The 21348-nt window shown below is 40.2% G+C and overlaps 1 non-coding gene across 1 annotated transcript; it reads right to left on the bottom strand.

Moving 5' to 3' along the window:
* Positions 1-3409: 3409 nt before the first annotated feature.
* On the bottom strand, positions 3410-3516 carry LOC147917356 (U6 spliceosomal RNA). Its single transcript, XR_015552130.1, has one exon. It is a non-coding gene; the product is annotated as a U6 spliceosomal RNA (small nuclear RNA).
* Between the last annotated feature and the right edge of the window lie 17832 nt (positions 3517-21348).

Below are 21348 nucleotides of genomic sequence, written 5' to 3'. Positions count from 1 at the left end.
CCTTTTCTCCACATCTTCTCCAACACTTGTTGTTTCTTGTCTTGTTAGTTATAGCCATTCTGACAGGCGTGAGGTGATATCTCATTGTAGTTTTGATTTGCATTTCCTTGATAATTAATGATGTTGAACCTCTTTTCATTTGCCTGTTGGCCATCTGTTTATCTTCTTTGGAGAAGTGTCTGTTCAGGTCTTTTGCCAATTTTTAAATTGGATTGTTAGTTTTTTTCTTGTTGAGATGCATGTGTTCTTTATATATTTTGGAGATTAAGCCCTTATCAGATGTATGGTTTGCAAATATCTTCTCCCAATTGTTAGGTTGTCTTTTGGTTTTGTTGATGGTTTCCTTTGCTGTGCAGAAGCTTTTTAGTTTGATGTAGTCCCATTTGTTTATTTTTTCCATTGTTTCCCTTGCTGGGTCAGACATGGTGCTTGAAAATATGTTGCTAAGACCGACGTCAAAGAGTGTACTGCCTATGTTTTCTTCTAGAAGTTTCCTGGTTTTGGGTCTTGCATTCAAGTCTTTAATCCATTTTGAGTTAATTTTTGTGTATGGTGTAAGGTAATAGTCTACTTTTATTTTTTTGAATGTGGCTGTCCAGTTTTCCCAAGACCATTTGTTGAAGAGACTTTCCTTTCTCCATTGTATGTTCTTGGCTCCCTTGTCGAAGATTAGCTGTCCATAGGTGTGTGGGTTTATTTCTGGGCTTTCGATTCTATTCCATTGATCTGTGTGTCTGTTTTTGTGCCAGTACCATGCTGTTTTGGTTACTATAGCTTTGTAGTATATTTTGAAATCAGGGAGTGTGATACCTCCAGCTTTGTTCTTTTTTCTCAGGATTCCTTTAGCTATTCGGAGTCTTTTGTTGTTCCATATAAATTTTAGGATTCTTTGTTCTGTTTCTGTGAAAAATGTTGGAACTTTGATAGGGATTGTGTTGAATCTATAGATTCCTTTGGGAAGTATGGACATCTTAACTATGTTAATTCTTCCAATCCAAGAGCACGGAATATCTTTCCATTTCTTTGTGTCTTATTCAATTTTTTTCAGCAATGTTGTATAGTTTTCAGTGTACAGATCTTTCACCTCTTTGGTTAAGTTTATTCCCAGGTATTTTACTTTTTTTTGTTGCAATTGTAAATGGGATTGTATTGTTAATTTCTCTTTCTGCTACTTCATTGTTAGTGTATAGAAATGCAACTGATTTTTGTATGTTGATTTTGTATCCTGCAACTTTACCATATTTGTTTTTTGGTGGATTCTTTAGGGTTTTCTATATATAAAATCATGTCATCTGCAAACAGTGACAGTTTCACGTCTTCCTTTCCAATTTGGATCCCTTTTATTTCTTTTTCTTGCCTGATTGCTCTGGCTAGGACTTCCAATACTATGTTAAATAGGAGTTGTGAGAATGGGCATCCTTGTCTGGTTCCTGTTCTTAGAGGGATAGCTTTCAGTTTTTCACCATTGAGGATGATATTAGCTGTGGGTTTGTCATATATGGCCTCTATTATGTTGAGGTACTTTCCTTCTATACCCATTTTATTCAGAGTTTTTATCATAAATGGATGCTGTATCTTGTCAAATGCTTTCTCTGCATCTATTGAGATGATCATGTGATTTTTATTCTTCATTTTATTAATGTGGTGTATCACATTGACTGATTTGCAAATGTTGAACCATCCTTGCATCCCGGGAATAAATCCCACCTGATCATGGTGTATAATCTTTTTAATATATTGTAGTATGCGATTTGCTAGTATTTTGTTGAGAATTTTTGCATCAATGTTCATCAGGGATATGGGCCTGTAATTTTCTTTTTTGTGTTGTCCTTGTCTGGTTTTGGTATCAGAGTAATGTTGGCTCTGTAGACTGAGTTAGGGAGCTTCCCCTCCTCCTCAATATTGTAGAATAGTTTGAGAAGGATAGGTATTAAGTCTTCTTTGAATGTTTGGTAGTATTCACTAGGGAAGCTGTCTGGTCTTGGACTTTTATTTTTGGGGAAGTTTTTGATTATTATTTCGATCTCCTTACTGGTGATTGGTCTGTTCAAATTCTCTATTTCTTCTTGGTCCAGTTTTGGAAGGTTGTATGATTCTAAGAATTTATCCATTTCTTCCAGATTGTCCAATTGGTTGGCATATAGCTTTTCATAGTATTCCCTTATAATCTTTTGTATTTCTAACGTGTTTGTTGTAATTTCTCCTCTTTCATTTCTGATTTTACTTATTTGAGCTCTCTCTCTTTTTTTCTTGGTGAGTCTAGCTAAAGATTTGTCAATTTTATTTATCTTCTCAAAGAACCCACTCTTGATTTTATTAATTTTTTCTATTGTTTTTTAGTTTCTATTTCATTTATTTCTGCTCTGATTTTTATTATTTCCGTTCTTCTACTGATATTGGACTTTGTTTGTTCTTCTTTTTCCAATTCCTTTAGGTGCATCATTAGATTGTTTATTTGAGATTTTTCTTGTTTGTTGAGATAGGCCTGTATTGCTATAAACTTCCCTCTTAGAACTGCTTTTGCTGTATCCCATAAATTCTGGCATGTCGTATTTTCATTTTCATTTGTCTCCAAGTATTTTTTTTTAATTGATGTTTTAATAGTTTTTAACATTGTGAAATTTTGGGTTGTACATTTTTGTTTGTCCATCACCATATATATGACTCCCTTCACCCCTTGTGCCCACTCCCCACCCCCATTGCCCCTGGTAACCACAATACAGTTTTCTCTATCCATGTGTTGGTTTATATTCCACATATGAGTGAGATCATACAGTGTTTGTCTTTCTCCTTCTGGCTTACTTCACTTAACATAATACCCTCCAGGCCCATCCATGTTGTTGCAAATGGGACGATTTTGTCTTTTTTATGGCTGAGTAGTATTCCATTGTATATATATACCACGTTTTCTTGATCCAATCGTCAGGCAAAGGACACTTAGGTTGCTTCCACTTCTTGGCTATGGTGACTAATGCTGCAATGAACACAGGGGTGCATAAGCCTCTTTGGATTGTTGATTTCAGGTTCGTTGGATAGATTCCCAGTAGTGGGATGGCTGGATCATAGGGCATCTCTATTTTTAATTCTTTGAGGAATCTCCATACCGTTTTCCATAGAGGCTGCACCAGTTTGCATTCCCACCAGCTGTGTATGATGGTTCTCTGTTTCTCCACATCCTCTCCAACATTTGTTGTTTTTTGTCTTGGTGATTATAGCCATTCTAACAGGCGTGAGGTGATATCTTAGTGTTGTTTTGATTTGCATTTCCCTGATGATTAATGATGTTGAACATCTTTTCATGTGCCTATTGGTCATCTGTATATCTTCTTTGGAGAAGTGTGTGTTCATTTCCTCTGCCCATTTTTTGATCGGTTTTTTTGTTTTTTTGTTGTTCAGTTGTGTGAGTTCTAAAAATATGGAATGCTTTATGAATTTGCATGTCATCCTTGCACAGGGGCCATGCTAATCTTCTCTGTATCATTCCAATTTTAGTATATGTGCTGCTGAAGCGAGCACTCCAAGTATTTTTTGATTTCTCCTTTGATTTCTTCATTGACCCAATCGTTGTTCATTAGCATTTTGTTTAATCTCCACATGTTTGTGGCTTTTCTGATTTTCTTCCTATAGTTGATTTCTAGTTTCATACCACTGTGGTCAGAAAAGATGCTTGGTATTATTTCAATCTTCTTAAATTTATGGAGACTTGTTTTGTGGCCTAATATGTGATCAATCCTGGAGAATGTTCCATGTGAATTTGAAAAGAATGTATATTCTTTGGTTTTTGGATGGAATGTTCTGTATATATCTACTAGGTCCATCTGTTTTGGTGTGTCATTTAAGGCCAATGTTTCCTATTGATCTTCTGTTTGGATGATCTATCCGTTGGTGTAAGTGGAGTGTTAAAGTCCCCTACTATTATTATGCTACTATTTCTCTTTTTTTATTTTTTATTTTATTTTTTTTTGTGAGGAAGATCAGCCCTGAGCTAACATCCATGCCAATCCTCCTCTTTTTGCTGAGGAAGACCAGCCCTGAGCTAACATCTATTGCCAGTCCTCCTCCTTTTTCTCCCCAAAGCCTCAGTAGATAGTTGCATGTCATAGTTGCACATCGTTCTAGTTGCCGTATGTGGGACGCCGCCTCAGCATGGCTGGACGAGTGGTGCGTCAGTGTGTGCCTGGGATCCGAACCCAGGCCGCCAGTAGCGGAGCGTGCACGCTTAACCGCTAAGCCACGGGGCTGGCCCCTCTGTTTCTCTTTTTATGTCTGTTAATAATTGCTTTATATATTTAGGTGCTCCTGCATTGGATGCATGGATATTTAAAAGTGTTATGTCCTCTTGTTGGATTATTCCCTTAATCATTATGTAGTGCCCTTCTTTGTCTCTTTTTACAGTTTTTCTTTTAAAGTCTATTTCGTCTGATATGAGTATTGCTACCCCAGCTTTCTTCTCATTGCCAATGGCATGGAGTATCTTTTGCTATCCCTGTACTTTCAGTTTGTGAGTGTCTTTAGTTCTGAAGTGTGTCTCTTGTATGCAGCATATATATGGGTCTTGGTTTTTTATCCAATCAGCCACCCTGTGCCTTTTAATTGGAGCATTTACTCCATTGACAATTAAGGTAGCTATTGATAAGTATGTACTTACTGCCATTTTTTAACTTTTTCCTCGGTGTTTTAGTAGTTCTTCTCTGTTCCTTTCTTCTTCTCTTGCTCTCTTCCCTTGTGGTTTGATGGCTTTCTTTAGTATTATGTTTGGGTTCCTTTCTCTTAGTTTTTTGTGTATTTATTATAGGTTTCTGGTTTGTGATTAACATGGGGTTCATATATAATAACCTACGTATATAACAGTCTATATTAAGTTGATAGTCTCTTTAGTTTGACCTCCATCTGAAAGCTCTACTCTTTAACTCCCCTCCCCCCACATTTTATGTTTTTGGTATCATATCTAACCTCTTTTTTGTGCATTTGTGTCTGTTACCCTCTTATCATGGAAATAGATAATTTTTCTTATTTGTGGTCTTTTCTTTTCCCCTTAAACAAGTCTCTTTAGCATTTCTTTTAGTACTGGTTTCTTGGTGACAAACTCCTTTAATTTTTGCTTGTCTGGGAAACTTTTTATCTCTCCTTCCATTTTGAATGATAACCTTGCTGAGTAGAGTATTCTTGGCTGCAGGTTTTTTTCTTTTAGCACTTTAAATATATCATGCCACTCTCTTCTAGCCTGTAAGGTTTCTGCTGAGAAGTCAGCTGATAGCCTTATAGGGTTTCCTTTGTATGTAACTTGTCTTCCTCTTGAGGCTTTTAGGATTCTCTCTTTATCTTTAATTCTGGACATTTTAATTGTGATGTGTCTTGGTGTGGGCCTCTTTGGGTTTATCTAGTTTGGGGCTCTCTGTGCTTCCTGTACCTGGATGTCTGTTTCCTTTCTTAGGTTAGGGAAGTTTTCAGCAATTATTTCTTCAAATAGATTCTCTGCCCTTTTGTCTTGCTCTTCTCCTTCTGGGACACCTATAACACAGATGTTAGTGTGCTTGATGTTGTCCCAGAGGACCTTTAGACTGTCCTCACTCTTTTTAGTTCTTTTTTCTTTTATCTGTTCAGCTTGGGTGATTTCTTCTAGTCTTTCGTCCAGCTCACAGATCTGTTCTTCTATATCCTCTACTCTGCTTTTGAGTCCCTCTAGTGAATTTTTCATTTCCAGTATCGTATTCTTCATTTCTGATTCGTTCTTTTTTATATCTTCCATTTCTTTGTTGATGTTCTCACTGAGTTCATCCATTCTTCTCCCCAGATCAGTGAGCATCCTTAACACTCTGTTTGAACTCTCTGTTGGGTAGGTTGCTCATTTCTGTTTCACTTAGTTTCTTTCCTGGGGTTTTGTCCTGTTCCCTTACTTGGAATTTATTCCTTTGCCTCCTTATTTTGCCTCTTTCCTTCTGCTTGTGTTTATGTGTTAGGTAGTTCAGCTACGTCTCCTGCTCTCGGAGAGGTGATCTTATATAAGTGATGCCTTATGAGGCCCAGCAGTGTGCTTCCCTCTGTTTCAAATGTTCCAGGAGTGACCCCTATGTGGGCTACATGTGTCCTTCTGTTGTGGCGAGGTTGTTCTTCTCATAGGTGCACAGGGAGGCTGAGCTATGCCCCTGGCCAGCTGTTGTAATGTTCAGCTGCTTGTAGTAGTTGTGGGCCCTTCAGTCTCTTTATTGGGTGTGGGGAGCCCCAGCACAGTTGGCTGCAAGGTCTAATAGCACATTCCTATTGCCATATTTCTATTAAGTGAGTTGGCCCCCAGAGTGGCAGGTTGTTAGGCTCAGTGGCTTACAATTGCTATAAGCCTCTAGCCTTTATGTCTCTTGTCAGCTATCTGAGGATTGCAGCCGGGTGGGGCTGGCCTCAGGCACAGGAGCACCCAATTGTTTCAGGCTTTGGAAGGTGGGGCCAACCCCCTATGTGGCTCATTGAGAAGCACAAGTCTTCTGCTGCTGACAAGCCCAACCACCCACAGATCCACACACACAGTCAACACAGTCCTGCCCCATGCACGTGCCCTGACCTCACAGTCCTGCCCCATGCACGCACCCTGACCTCCTAAAGTGGACCCAGTGTCTCCAAGGTGGGAGCCCCACACACTCCACCACCTTCTCACACTCTCCACTTGCTCCTTGTGCACGCCCTGCCCACAGAGGTGGACCCAGTCCCAAGGCTATGGAGAATCCAGGCAGCTCCCTTAGCAGGCCCACATGTTGCCAGAGGGCTTGTTGTTGGGCGGGGCCAGTCCCTAGGGTGGGCTGCCTGCCCTGGCTGAGTTGGATTAGATCGGTGCTCTAGTGGGTGGGGCGGACCCTGCGCTAGCAGGCCCCACGGAGAACTCCAGTGGCGTCTGTCAGTGTCTGTGTCAGCACGCCCACACCAGGCCACAACAATAGCCGCTGCCAATGTCCCAGTCCCTGGAGGGGTCTCACCTCTCACCAAGATGCACTCAGAGCCTATCGGGTGAGTCTCTTTTCACCAAAGGGCTGTGTACGTTTCTTTCTGGTGATTTTAGGATGCTTTCTGAAATGGGTGAGTTTGCTCATGGGCCCTTTAAGAGCCGGTTTTAATTTCTTTATGAACCAGGTTTTCTGGGGGTACTCCCCAATGTTTTAGTAGCAGGCAAAGTCAGATATTATGCCACTTGTCTTGATTGTGCTGGGTCCAAAAAATGCCCACAGTGGGGGCGCTCCCCGGCTCAGGGCCCCCCTCCTCCAGGTTGGGCTGCAGACCTTTGGCCTGCTCCTGGGCAGCCGTGAAGTGCTGCGGCTTGTGAAGGTGGCATTTTTTTCTCTCCAGAAGGGAGTTTCTGCCTCTTCCACCTCAATTACGATTGTCGTTTGTTGCAGGAGTTCCTCTCATCCAGTTTTCAGTTCTCTATCGGGGTAATTTTTCTAAGAGTAGTTGTAAATTGGCTGTGTCCGTGGGAGGAGGTGAGTTCAGAGTCTGCCTAGCCGTCATCTTAACTTTCTCCCTATTTTTTCATTCTTATACACAGTTTTTTACCAATGTGATTATGTGCCTGTTGGACACTGCTAAATTTCTCAAATGTTGAAATCAGATTGGACATCATCACTCTCATTTCCTGTTCTACATTGATTTTCCTGTGGTACTTGCTTTTTATCACAATGCTGGTGGGAAACCCAGCTTCACAAAGATTTAGCGTCATTGAAAGGAACGTGGTGTGGTCTAATGTTGAGAGAGTGAACTACCTCGAGATAGTAGGTCATGCAGTGTTCTATGAGTGGAGAGTATTGTGGATCCCTCATAATGCAAATATCCCAAGAGCTCCTCTGAGTCCACTGTGGTACGCTGAGTCAGGGCACCACTTGACAATCTTGGGATGACACAGTGACCAGTACCACAGTGACTGCTACTTTGGCATCCCTTATTAATTGGTATCCTGGAGTCTAGCTTTCCTTCCCTGGTTGCACGTGTCCTTAAAAGCTCTTCCAGGTGATTTACACATGTAGCATGCCTAGTTGGGGTGGGACGACACTCGAGCAAACACAATGACAGGAGTATGTTATCGGATGAAATCGTCACTCGGCATCACCTTTGGGAGAGCGGCTGGGTAGCTACTTTGCACAACACCATTCTAGATTTGCATTTTCTGTGTATGGCACTTCCGAGAACACACTATGAATGGCGTCTCTTAGAGTTTTGCAGAGTGGAAACCCTGGAGAATAGGGTTATAGGCATGGTACTAAATATTCCATGTGGATTATCTCATTTAACCCTTTATAAAAACTTCAGTAGGCTTAGGAGAGGCCATAAAGCTCAAAAATAAAGTTGTTTCTAGAGATACAAAGTTTGAATTAAAACCTTGGCTCTGTTACTTACCAATAGTGTGATCTCGGTGAAGTTAACCTCTCAGTTTCTTTATCTAGCCCATCTAGAAAATGGGCTAACAATAGTCACCTACCTCACTGAATTTATTATGAGGATAAATTACTTAATTCATGCTAAGACCTTCAAATAGTGCCTGACACCAGATATATATTAGCTTTTATTATAAGTACTATCATCATCTGTATTTTACATATTACTATTTATAACAGAAAATGGAGGCTTTAGAGATATTAAAAAGATATTAAGCTAGTAAGCAGTAATGAAAGGATTTGTCTTTCTCCAGTTACAGTGCTCTGGGGAAAAAAAAATCTGTCTCCAGTTTGAGAAGGCCAAATGTCACCTAATCTAGAAGAAAAGTTAAAAATCTCAAGACACTGATATACCCTTATGATTTATGAAACATCTGACCCATTTCCAAGTTTGTTATCAGCTGTTTTTACACATGGCTCTCTCATTTTGCCAATCTGTGGCTCAATAGTAAATCAGTGCAACAGATTATATTGTAACATTTTTCTGTGACCAGCTTGTTTCATTAGTTAAGAGAAGTCCAAACCTTGTCTTGTACTTTTGTCTCATGCAGTAAGACTACATTTTCTGAAGGCCCGAAAAGAAAGTATGATGTGTGCATGTCTAACTTGTGTGTTTGCAATCAAGCCTTTGTGCCTTAAGGAATGACAAAAGATGATCTTATTTTTCACAACATCTCTTAACCACATAGCTATACTGAAGAAATGGTAACAGAATTTCAGACTTTTGGCTGGGAGGAAGCAGATAGGAATATGCAAAGTCTGGGTCTTTTGGGGAATGCCATGGAATGGATGCCTCAGGTAGTCGGGACTCTGCAGAAAGGCCTGAGGACCTTGTGCTCAGGGTGGGACAGTAGGGCAGGGCAGTGAGGAAGAGGGAACATGAGAGTGGCAGGGGAGGAAGAGGGGGACGTTCTCTTTCATGATTAGCTTAGTCCAGAATTGTAGGCAGCCATTTGAAGAGGAGAAAACAGAAGGGAAAGGTCACTGACATTCACTGATTCCCTGTGTCAAGTACAGTAGTCTCCCGTTATCTGCAGGAGATATGTTCCAAGACCCCCAGTGGATTTGAATAGTACCAAATCCTAAATACTGTGTTTTTTTTCCTGTACATACATACCTATGGTAAAGTTTAATTTATAAATTAGGCACAGTAAGAGATTAACAACAATAACTAATAATAAAATAGAACAATTACAACAATATACTCTAATAAAAGTTATGTGAATGTGGTGTCTCTCTTCTTCTGTCTCTCAAAGTATCTTATTGTCGTGTACTCACCCTTCTTCTTGTGATGATGTGAAATCATAAAATGCCTAAGTGATGAGAGGAAGCGAGGTGAACAATGTGGGCATTGTGACGTAGCGTTAGGCTGTTGTTGACCTGATAATGTGTCAGATGGGGGATTATCTGCTTCTGGACCGCAGTTGACTTCAGGTAACTGAAACCGTGGATAAGGGGGGACTACTGTATTGTGCTAAGCATTTTCACATACTTAACCTTTTTCTTCTACAGAATAATACTGCAACAAAAATACTATTAAACAGAATATACTGTTGAAGAAATCCAGAAAGTTCAAGTAAGTTGCTAACGGCTCACAAGTAATGAAACTGGGTTTGCAAATAGTCTCTGTGCCCCCCTCCCCATTGTGTCACGGGGTACTCGAGATGACGATTAAAATTTTTTGTAGTCATGGCACAGTGGTGTGCTAATTTGCAAGAGCTAATTTTGCTCATCTCTTTCCAACACTGAGCTCAGTGACATCACATTGTAGCGTGGAATCAGCCACCATGGTGGTAGCTTGAAATTGTGGGAGTATATATACTGCAGAAATTGACAAACACTGCTTGGTTCCCTGGAGTAATGTACTACATTTCCTTGGGGGTAATGCATGATAGTACAGCTTGGGATGGAGGAAGAGGTTTATTTTTATATGGTAAAGAGAGAGAAGGGCGTCCATGGAAGCAAAAATGGAAAAGAAAAACACGAGTGGGTTCTCAGGCAAATCAATTTTGAGAAAAATATACTTATGAAAATTGAAGACCTGGAAATTGATTCCCATGAATTTATGGTCCAAGTGCCTGTATTTCTCTTGCACAATTTTTGTGTACTTTCAGAGGTATGTATGTGTAATCTAGTTTGAAGACCACCAATGAAAAGATGTAGTATTAAAAAGAAGAAAGACACAGTCCCTTTGAATAGCTCACAGTGTCATGAGAGAGAGAGATAAGTAAATAGAAAACTACAATATGGTATAAATAATGTTATAGAACCTAGTTATGTTCCTTCCACACAGGGAGAGAAGTTTGCAAGGCCAAAGGGATAGACTCGTCCACAGCATGTTGCCCTCTCCCTTTTAGATCAGGTAACCTTACATGACACCTGGGATTCTGGAATTCTAGGTCTGCACAGCCTCTCCCCTGAGCCTGTCTTCCTGAGGACATTTGTGTGCATCTGCTAGGCCTGGGGGATAGGGAAGAGATAGCTGTTTCAGGGGAATGTGGGCAGAGGTTGAGATTGTGGGCCAGAGTATCTACATATGTACATGAGACACCTGGCATACTAGATGGAGCCAGTGAAGGAGAGGATCCTGGGTCAGGGCAAGGCTCTATATATGCAGCTAAGTACTGATGGGGAACATTGCAGAGCCTGAGAAGTATAAATCTGAACCAGGCATTCTGAGTTATGAAAGTATATTTGTCAGTATGAGAAATAGAATGTATTTCACAGCTTGTTAGCTTGATTAATAGATTTCATATCATAGGTATATGGTAAGTGGACCTCCATTTCTACTCCTACCCCAGGCCCTGCAAATGTTGGGGTGGGAAGGTTGGGGGCTGGCAACATGAACTTTCAAAACATGATTTGGCAGAGGAATGAGGTGATCAGCTCTGTATTTCAGGAATGTCAGGCAATAGTGAGACTAGCAGAGGGAAAGGTTGGAGGAAGGGAAACATTAGCAGGAAATCCAGACAAGAAATGATAATTCATTGAAATGATGACAGTGGGAATAGAAAGGAAGGGTGGATTAGAGAAATATTTAGGGCATACAATCCACAGTTCTTATTTGTGACATTCAATTACCATTCAGTTAGAGATACCCAATAACCAGTTGCATGTTTGGGCCAGGATCTCAGGAGAGAATTGGAATTCAAACTATGAATTTGGGAGCCATAGTTGTGTAGAGGGGTAGCTAAAGTCATGGGTGGGGAATGAGGTCACATGGGAGCACATAAGTAGCATAAGATGAAAAGAGTCCTGAGACCAAATCCCTGGGGAGTAGCATTTAAACCTAAGTGCCCATCGAGGGACGAATGGATAAAGAAGCTGTGGTATATATACACAATGGAATACTACTCAGCCATAAGAAACGATGAAATCCAGCCATTTGTGACAACATGGATGGACATTGAGGGTATAATGCAAAGTGAAATAAGTCAGAGGGAGAAGGTCAAATACCGTATGATTTCCTTCATTAAGTAGTAGATAATAACAACAATAAACAAACACATAGAGACAGAGATTGGATTGGTGGTTACCAGAGGGGAAGGGGGGAGGGAGGAGGGTGAAAGGGATAATTCGGCACATGTGTGTGGTGATAGGTTGTAATTAGTATTTTGGTGGTGAACATGATGTAGTCCATGCAGAAATAGAAATACAATGATGTACACCTGAAATTTTTACAATGTTATAAACCAATGTTACTGCAATAAACAAAAAATTAAAAAAAAAAAATTAAACCCCCCCCCCAAAAAAATAAATAAAATAAAATACAAGTAGAGGGAGAAGAGCCCTTGAAGGAGGCAGAGTGAACAATAGACAGTGGGGGAGAAATCTGGAGGGTATGGTGTCAAGGAAGCCAAGAAGGAAGCGTCTTTAGAGAAGAAAGTTCAATAGTGTCAAATGCTGTAGAAATGTCAAATAAAATACATATGGGGTAGTGTCCATTGGAATTGGCAGTATTCTGTGTCAACTTAATCTGCTCAATAAATATTCTTGAAGGACTATGTGTTGAACAGCAGAGATAAAATAAATGTGTAAAGAAAGAAGTGACACAAATCCCATAGGATGTTAATCCAGCCATGCTCTTCTAGTAAACTTGAATTTACATCATTCTTATATTGTCAGGTACTTGTCGCCAGCCAAGAGCCTAGCACAGCCCTAGGTATTGTGGAGATGTTAATATCTGGAAGTAGGTTGATCTCTAAAGAAAAGAAAAGAAAAACAGAGGAAAGGAATTTCTGTGGACAAAATTTTCTAAAATGTCATAACAATCAGTGTCATCTGTCCCCATAGTTCTTCCTGAGCTGCTGCTCTCTACCAAACCAAATCATATCCTTCCTCCACAACCAGCATAAACCCTACTTCTCCCAAAGCTGCTCCTTCTGGCTTGCCCACTGCTCACTTGGCTTTTCTCATCTACCTTTTGATATCTTGTGAACCACTATCCTACACTAGTAATTTACTTGGACTATCTAATCTCCCCAATGACATTTTAAAGGCCTTGTTATCTTATCTATTTCCTGGCACCTGGCCCTGGGGTTAGTAGATTCTCAAAAAATATTTCTGAAGGAATATTTGATTAGCACAGGGTGGTACTGTGCCCAGTGAGTGGTGCCATTGGGAGCAACAAGGGCTACTTCTTTATGTCTTAGAAATGAATAACCATAGAACGTTAGCTTTGAAAGGGGCAGAGTTTAACTCCAAAATCCATTTATGACTTTAGTTAAACGTTCACAGTGAACATGTTGTGAGCAGGGATTGGAGGCATTGTTCTTTATGTGGACTAAGTAGATATTAGCTTAGGGACTGTGCTGGCCAATCATTGGACTCTTTGCTCTCACATTTGTTGCTTGCCCTTCTCTGTGATTGGGAGGCTAACCATGTAAACTGCGTTTCCCAGGCTTCCAGCTGAGTTCAACCAAAGAGAAGCCGATGGGAGACTGGAAGGTGGGAGAGGGGAACCAGTGTATTTTACCCTCGTTCTGCCTTGGTTGATGTTCCCGGCAGTGACGCTGTCTCTTCCGTGGCTCCCTATCCTGCTGGACGGGCTGCTGTGGTTGCAGCTTTGCTGGTTTCTGGGCTCTGCTAATCCTGTGTCCACTCGAGGTGGTAGTGGTTTTCTGTGTTGCTAATCTCTGGGCTGTCTCAGTGATCTCTATTTGGCTTCTAAACTATTCTATCACTGAGTAATCAAATTTCCTTTATTACTTTCCCCTTGTTTGAAATATATAACATAAGGACAATCACAGAAATAAAGATATAAAGAAGAGGTGGGAGGGGTTTGAAGAAGAGATGAAAAGCAGAGAAAAATGAATGTTCTGTCCAAGAAAGAAATACAGGAATGGGTTACTAAAAACAACATGTGCAGAAACTCTGAAAACGAGTGTGAGACTTCACCAGAATTACTAGCAGCAAAAAGATTTTATCATTGGAGTAATTTGAGAATCGATTTCTCCGACTGAGCTTAGTGGAGCCAGAGAGGAGACAAAGGAGAGCTTGTGATCTGATGGAGATGAGCTGGGAAAATTGACTTTGGCACTTTGGCCCGTGGAAGGAAATGAACCATACATAAGTACATAAGTAGTAGAAAGGGAGTAAGCCACTAGTTGGATGAGTCTTGATTTTAACTCAGTGCCACTGACAGGTCTTTGACACGGTGGGACAGTTTCTACCTACCCCAGATTGGCAATGCAGTGGAGCAAGTAACTGTGAACAATTACTGGGACAGAACAGAATTTCTAGATCAGCCTTCTTTTGCCTTATTTGTGTATAAATCACCAGTGGATTCATTTCCCACCGAGAAAACCTCCTACATCCAAAGATGGCCTTCAGACTCTGTAATTTCCCTGCTGTGGCCAATCTGAGTGCTAGTATCTTTTTTTTTTTTTTTTAATTTTTTTAATGGGACTATGAGTTCATGTTCCTTGAACTAGAAAGATGTGAGTATCTCAGGGGCCCCAGAGACCATACTCCTAGAGGAAAGAGAAAAATATTCTCATTAAAAAAAAAAAAAAAAAAAAAAAGGACTCCTAATTTATCCCTTTCTCTAAAGTTCTCTTCCTAATTAAGTCCAAGGCTGTAGAGAGTTAAAGCCAATCCCTGACCTGAAGAAGGGTACATACATGGCAATTCTGAAAATGCAGCCAAGGAGACGAAATCTGGGAACAGACTGGCTTTCAATGGATTGAAAGCATTTAATCTTTGCAGCTTTTCCAGGAAATGTTGCCTGGACATTGGCTTTTTCAAATGCTTTTGTTTTCTGGCTTTCCTGGGGTTGAGAGTAGTTTGCTTGTTGGATTAGGTTGTGGGCTTTTGTGATGTAAATGGTGTTAATCTTCGGCCAAAGGCAGCCTTTGCATTTTTTTGGCAACCTTTCCTCAGGATTCCTCAGAGGAAACCAGACACCTGCAGACTTCTCCGTTGTATCAGAGTGGGACTGTTTGTTCAAATTTTGGGAAAAATCAGTCATCACCCATTAAGCGGGGGCTGTTCTGGTTTTGTGGACACTGATTAGTTCGGAACTTCCCAGGAATCAAATCTTGCTTTGGTATTCTACTCTTATCTCTTGCTAAAAAAAAAAAAAAAAAAAGGCTCTATTCAAATACTTCACCTTTTCTTTGACCTCTTTTAACTGAAATTTTATAGGAAAGATTTACGTAGCTGTAGATTTTCTTCTATATATCTTACATAAATTCCTTTTTCTAGTTAATTTTCAATCTGCCAATTGATTTCAAATACCAAAACAAGGCTCAAGACCTTAATAATAGCAACAGGTCTCTCATTTACTAACCATTTGGATTTTTCTTTTATAACCTGTCAGATGGATTTCAGGGAAAAATTCCATAAATCCTAAAAGACTGGGACCCAAGGTTCTATATTAATCAATAAAAGTGGAAGTGCTGAGGGCAGGTGTGGTTCTGTTCTTAGTTCTCTGAGTAGCTACTCTAAGACAGAAGGGCGGTCCTAGGTACCAGGGATTCAGAGCTGAGGGTCTTAGTTCTCAAAAAGTTTATAATGGAGGCAGAATTTAAGAACTAAAATTCCAGTTGTTTGCTTCTTAATGCCTCATTGGTCTCCTCATTGGTCAAATAGATCCTTGTGCAATCATGATGGTAATAATAGCTAACACTTCTTGTGTATTCCTCCATGCAGTGTTTTAAGCACACTCCATGTATTAATTTATTGAATCTTCCAAATAGTCCTATGATATAGGTCCGTGTGTCCTCCCTCCCTCCCAAATCTCTTGTGTGCTTCCTGCCTCTCTGCAGAGTAACTCTAGGTTCTCTCACTTCTGGTGGAGTGACTCCAGATCACTTTTGATTGTGGGCAATGGCTTCTGCAATCCATGGAATTTTCTGAAACTTGCCTCTAAGTTTGGGAAGAACCTCCACATACTGGCAGAAAGCCCTCAGGCATTTTTTTAAAGGGGCTTTGTGTCAACAAGAAGTAATGAAAATACTCTTGGATTTGGTTATCTATGGAGGGATTTGCTGATCAATGGAAGAGTCCTGACTACAGTATATGATAATAAATGAAGATCAATTTCCAGTTCTATACCTTATAAACCCACACAGATTTAGTCTCTTCTCATATCTTTCAGGAAAGTTATGCTTTGAAAGCTTAGCGGTCTATCCGTGGCTAGCATGGGGCCACAGAATCTGTCTAAGACCCCAGACTGGGGTCTCTGCTGACCATGAGCTGACCACAAGCTGACCCAGGACAGAGCCCTGCTTTCCACCCCAACAGTGACTATTTGCCAGGCTCTCAATTACAGTATCAACTTTCTGGAGGAAGACTAGAAAAGAATCACACTCCTCATTCCCAGATGTATCTGAAACAAGGCACAATGGTAGTCATTAACAGTAAAGATGAGGCTAATTTGCTTCCCTTTAAATCTGAGTGCTAATGCAACCATCTAAATAGTGCCAACAATGGAAATGAACAGAAGACTGATTTAAACCACAAATGTACAGGCCCGTACAAGTTGGCAAAACATGAGAGCCAGTAGTATTGAAATAACAGCAACTAACGCTTATGTGTAAAATGAATTGTAGGACTGTATGGGGTAAGCAGAGCAATTCATCAAATTGTCCAATGTGACCCTAGAGATAAGCATATATCCTATTTGAAATCAGAGAATGTGATTTCATAACATTTCTTAGAAATCATCTGAGTTCTTAAAACTCTTACAGCCCAAATCTGCTTCCTTGTTCTCGACATTCTGCCAGTCCTTGGAGTACTGAGAGGTTGGGGAGACCCCCTGAGGTGAGCATGAGCTGCCCAGGGGGAAGAGAGGAGGGTGATACGGTGAGGAGCCCTTTAGCCTGTCCTGTGCCACAGTTGCAGAACAACAGGGCCTTTTTTCTGCCTGGCATGGTTTCTCCACATTTATTAACCCCAAATTATATCTATTCCTCATGCTCCTACAAGGTAGAAATGGACACTGGTTTCTAGAGCATCTTTCTGCTCTAGAATAATGATGTTATTATGAATGATAGTATAAATGAACTTTGTGTGTGTGAGTAAAACACAGCATTCTGCATTAGGCTTCAGATTTAGAGTGAGCAGGCCCTGTTGTGCCTCAGCCAAATGTTTGTGCATTTGCATTGTGTGCAGCTCTCAGCACTGGGGGTGTCATTGTGTGGTGGTTAGTGTAGCTCGTGGGAGCTGTGGTGTTGACGTTTGTTGTCACTTGCAGGTTGTATAACCCCATGCGAATTATTTAATTTCTCTGTACCTCAATGTCGTCATTTGGAAAATGAGGGTGATGATCCTTACCTCATAGGATTATTGTGAGAATTAAATAAGATTGTATGTGTTTATATATTTTACCTTGCAGTGTGTCTGGTATTAATTATTTCTCAACAAAGAGCGATCACACTGTTATTACTGGGACCCAGTGCTGCCCCACAGTCTTCAAGGGGGGCGTAGGATATTTGTTTATGAAACAGTGAGTAAGCAGGGCTTCTTTTCCACTTTCTCAAGCTGCAAGTCATTTCTCTCTTCTCCAGGTCCATGTGTCAGTTTGTCATCATCAGAGTGGATTGCTGGGGAGCCCGCATGGGACTCTTGTAGGCACAGGACTAGACATGGGAGATTAAATTCTATTCCAGACTTTTCCATTTCTTTGTTGGCTGGCCTTGGCCAAGTTCCTTAATTCTTTGGAGTCTCTACTTTCTCATCTACAAAATGGGAATAATACCATAATTCCCTCCCGGGATATTTGTGAGGATCAAAGAGATCATGAAGCACTAGAGTATTGAAATTTATTATAGGACAGAAGGTGCTATTAATATTGTGTTGTGGTTAAGTATGAGTGTGTCTTATGCCTCACACTGAACAGAAAGATTCACAGCACAGCGACTGGAGCAAACAGTTTTCAAAGACTGTGTGTTTAGGGAGGGAGACTCACTGCAAGAAATACGGTAGAGCAGCTATTAGGTGAGCGTTTCTAGTCCATCACTGTATCCACTGAGTCTTGTTGCCATCTTCCATATTAATTATTTTTATTTTTCCAAGGAGGCTCCAATGAAGGGGAAAATGGACAGTTCATCAGGGAAGATTTCCAAGATCCAGCCAGGAAGGGCATAGAATAACGGACAATCAATAATAATGAAAGGCTTAAGGTGCCCACTTGTCAGGGTGAGTTTTGAGCTATGATGGTATACACAATGTATTTATCCTCCATTCCCAGGACAAAAAATCTCAAACCAAAATAAACAAGCAAAAGAAAAAACACCCATTCACCAAGAACCAGCGCAACCACCACCAACTCCCCTACTCAAAGTAGTAAGAGCCAAAACAAATCACAAGTAGTTTTAAGTAGCGGCTCCCTAGATGGCACAGAATTAAACAGATCTCTCTGATGCCTAGGTCAAAAGCCTTCAATTATGGGCAGCCACAATCCACAACTCTGACTGGATGTGTGTCTGGTGCCCTTTCACTGGGCACCCAAGAGAAACCAGGATTGCTTATTGAGTAACTGTTGCACATTCCTTCAAAGACTAGGGAGGGAGGGTCATTCTTATTTATTACCACCTCTCATGATTCTAATGGGGTTCTGATTTGGAGTAACATCCATCCCAAAGTTGACTGGTTCTTTAGAGTGATGTTTTGTTAGGATATAGTGTTCCTATTTGGAATTCATGAGCAAAAGTAATTTACACATAAGAACCAAGAGATCTGCATACATTACGTTTGCCTCTAGCCACATTGCCAAGGAAAATTATTAACCGTTGTTAAACATACAGTTTGCCCATGTGAGAAGCCTCTTGATGATTACAAATTCTGAGAGACTGCTCTTGTGACTTTGAATTTGAGGCTCACAGTTTTAAGATGTCTTCTAACTAATAGACCTACTGGCCTGTAGTGCCCCAGTTTCAGCTCTTCTGGAAAACATGGAGTCATCCCTCTAAGCTCCCATTCCCAGGCCCTCCAAAGTGAATTTTTTAAATAGTATGTAGCTTATAATTTGTCAGACCGTCCCGATATACTATCTACCCAGTGGTTTTCACATCATGTAGTAACTCCATTTTTATTTATAGAGATTTCATAAGTAAAAGGACCCAGAAGACAGTGGTTAAAGAGCATATCTAAAAGCGCAGTTTCAATAAAAATGACAAAATGGATTAATATGAAGCAAAGAGTAATTGAATGTCCACTACCCCAAGGCAGTGGTGGATAATTTCACATCATCATACTTCATCTTACAACAATCCTGTGAAGGACAACTTATTTTTTTTTTTTGTTTTATTGGTAAGAAATATGAGGATCAAAAACGTTAAATGATTTTTCCAGTGTCACATGTCTGGTTAATGATGCAGTCAAATTATTAAATCTGATCATGAATCCACTGTTTCTGGAGAGAATAGTATTTTTGCTTTTATCTTGATTTTCAGGAAGCACCTCAAAGCAGTGCTTGAAGGACTTGCATTATTCTGGGGCACTGTGACTAGTGAGAGTCATATGCAAAACTGCTTACACTGCGATATATATTTTTTTAATGGATTGTCTACTTTTAATCTATATTTTAGAGAACTATTCTTTTTATCTGCCTTCCACAGATTCCTGTATAATTCTGCAGCAGGGCAAATTCCGGTAAGAAAGGCAATCATAGATTAGTTTTTGAACTAATAAATTTAAAAAAATTCCACCTCCAGTCCGAAAGGCTATCATGATTGAATTGTAGGTAAAATCCAGTATGCCTAAATACAAGCAACTTGAAGACTTATAATTATTATTATTATTTTTTACATTGTGAGCAGCTGATTTTTGGCTAAAAGATTTTTCTGGAGCAAGTGTATTATTGTATAATGAAGGATTTACTTCAAAAATGGGATTATTTCCTTCAGCAATTCACTAATTCGTGTAATGTTTAGCAAAAGGAGCATCATAGAACAGGATATTTAAAAAAATAATTTTAAGAGTCTCTGGAGGTATTTCCTGGAATACTTAATAAAATTTTGATTTGAAAACTAAGCCAATACACTGTTTAGTTAAAGATGTTTCCCCATGTTTGCATAATTTAAGACACTGCAAGAAAAATGGGATCTTAAGGTCTGGGAAGTAAATTCTTTTCTCTTGAGCCTTATTTTGATGGTCAAAGTGCCTTCCTCATTTTCCTAGTAACTGACAGCCAGGTGTGTGCCCCAGAGGCATCACTCTACGTGGGACATTAAAGGTCAGATGTATATGAATATAGAGCCAAAAGCCTCTGTAAATATTTTAGCGAAACTCAGTGTCTTTCTGAGGCTAATTTATCTTCATTTCTACCAGTTCTCACCGAAAGCATGATGAATGAGGATGAGAATCAGACTGAAGAGTAGGACGGGTCTGCCCCAAAATGTGGATTTGGCCAAGTTTGTCCTATGTCCCTCTCCCTTCCCTTTTCCTGCAGTCTCTTCCCCCTGTGACCAGTTATCTAGTCACTCAGTGTTACTCTAGCGTTCTTCCACTCCAAGTCTTACCCTGGTTTGTTAAGGTTAAAGCTCAACTTTTCCTTGTCTCCTTCTCTCCAGGAACAATCTGGAAAGGAAGTTAAATCCATTGAGTACCTTTTCTGAGCCAGGAAGTTTGACATGATTTTATCCTCTCAATAACCTTTAAACTGTATTAGAGGATATCGTTCTCATTTACACACGAGGCTCATATACATTAAGCAAATTGCCCAACTTACATCACTAGTAATTAGGGGAACTACTGATATGAACCCATGTCTGTTTGATTGTCAGCTCATGTGCTTGCAACCACAACATGCTGCTTCTCAATCTAACTTACTATGTCATTTTTTCTACTCTTCAGAGGCCAGCAAAATGTCTGGTAAGATCAACTCATGAACCAGCTCCAGTTAAGATGTTAATGGCAGATGTCAAGTCAGTGGGAGCATAGAGAAAGGCCACCGTTCGTTCGTCTGCAAGTGGTTCTTCCTCCTGACATCATCTGTCTGTGCCCTTGGGTGACCAAGGCCAGTGTCCATAGCATGAGCCTTGATCTCAGGAGGTGAGCCTGTGGCCCTTCACTCAGTGAGGAATTTCATTTCTCACTTGCCCCTTTAAGAGTCCTTATTTGGTAAATAGCCTAGCTCAAAGCGTGTTCCTCTTCGATAATATTTGTATTTTAAAAGCAGTCTTGAGTGACGTCAGCAAGACGACAGAATAGGAGGTCCCAGCCCTTGTCCCCTCACAGAAACACTGATTTAACAACCAGCCCTGGACAAAAACACCTTTATGAGAGCTCTGGAATCTGAGAGGTTATAGCGTGCTAGTAGAGCACAGAAATGAGAAAAGATGCATTGAAAAGTTGTATACATTAAGTGTGTGCAGCCTTTTGTACACCAGCCATACTTCAATAAAGTGGTTTAAAAAAATTAAAAAATAAAGCAATCTTAAATGTCTTAACCCAAGTACTAGAATAGTGTAGAAATTTTAGTCATGGG

The sequence above is a fragment of the Ceratotherium simum genome, chromosome 4, assembly GCF_057802395.1.
Source record: "Ceratotherium simum simum isolate JZ-2026a chromosome 4, ASM5780239v1, whole genome shotgun sequence".
Taxonomy (NCBI): Eukaryota; Metazoa; Chordata; class Mammalia; order Perissodactyla; family Rhinocerotidae; genus Ceratotherium; species Ceratotherium simum.
This window is presented reverse-complemented; position numbering and strand designations above follow the sequence as displayed.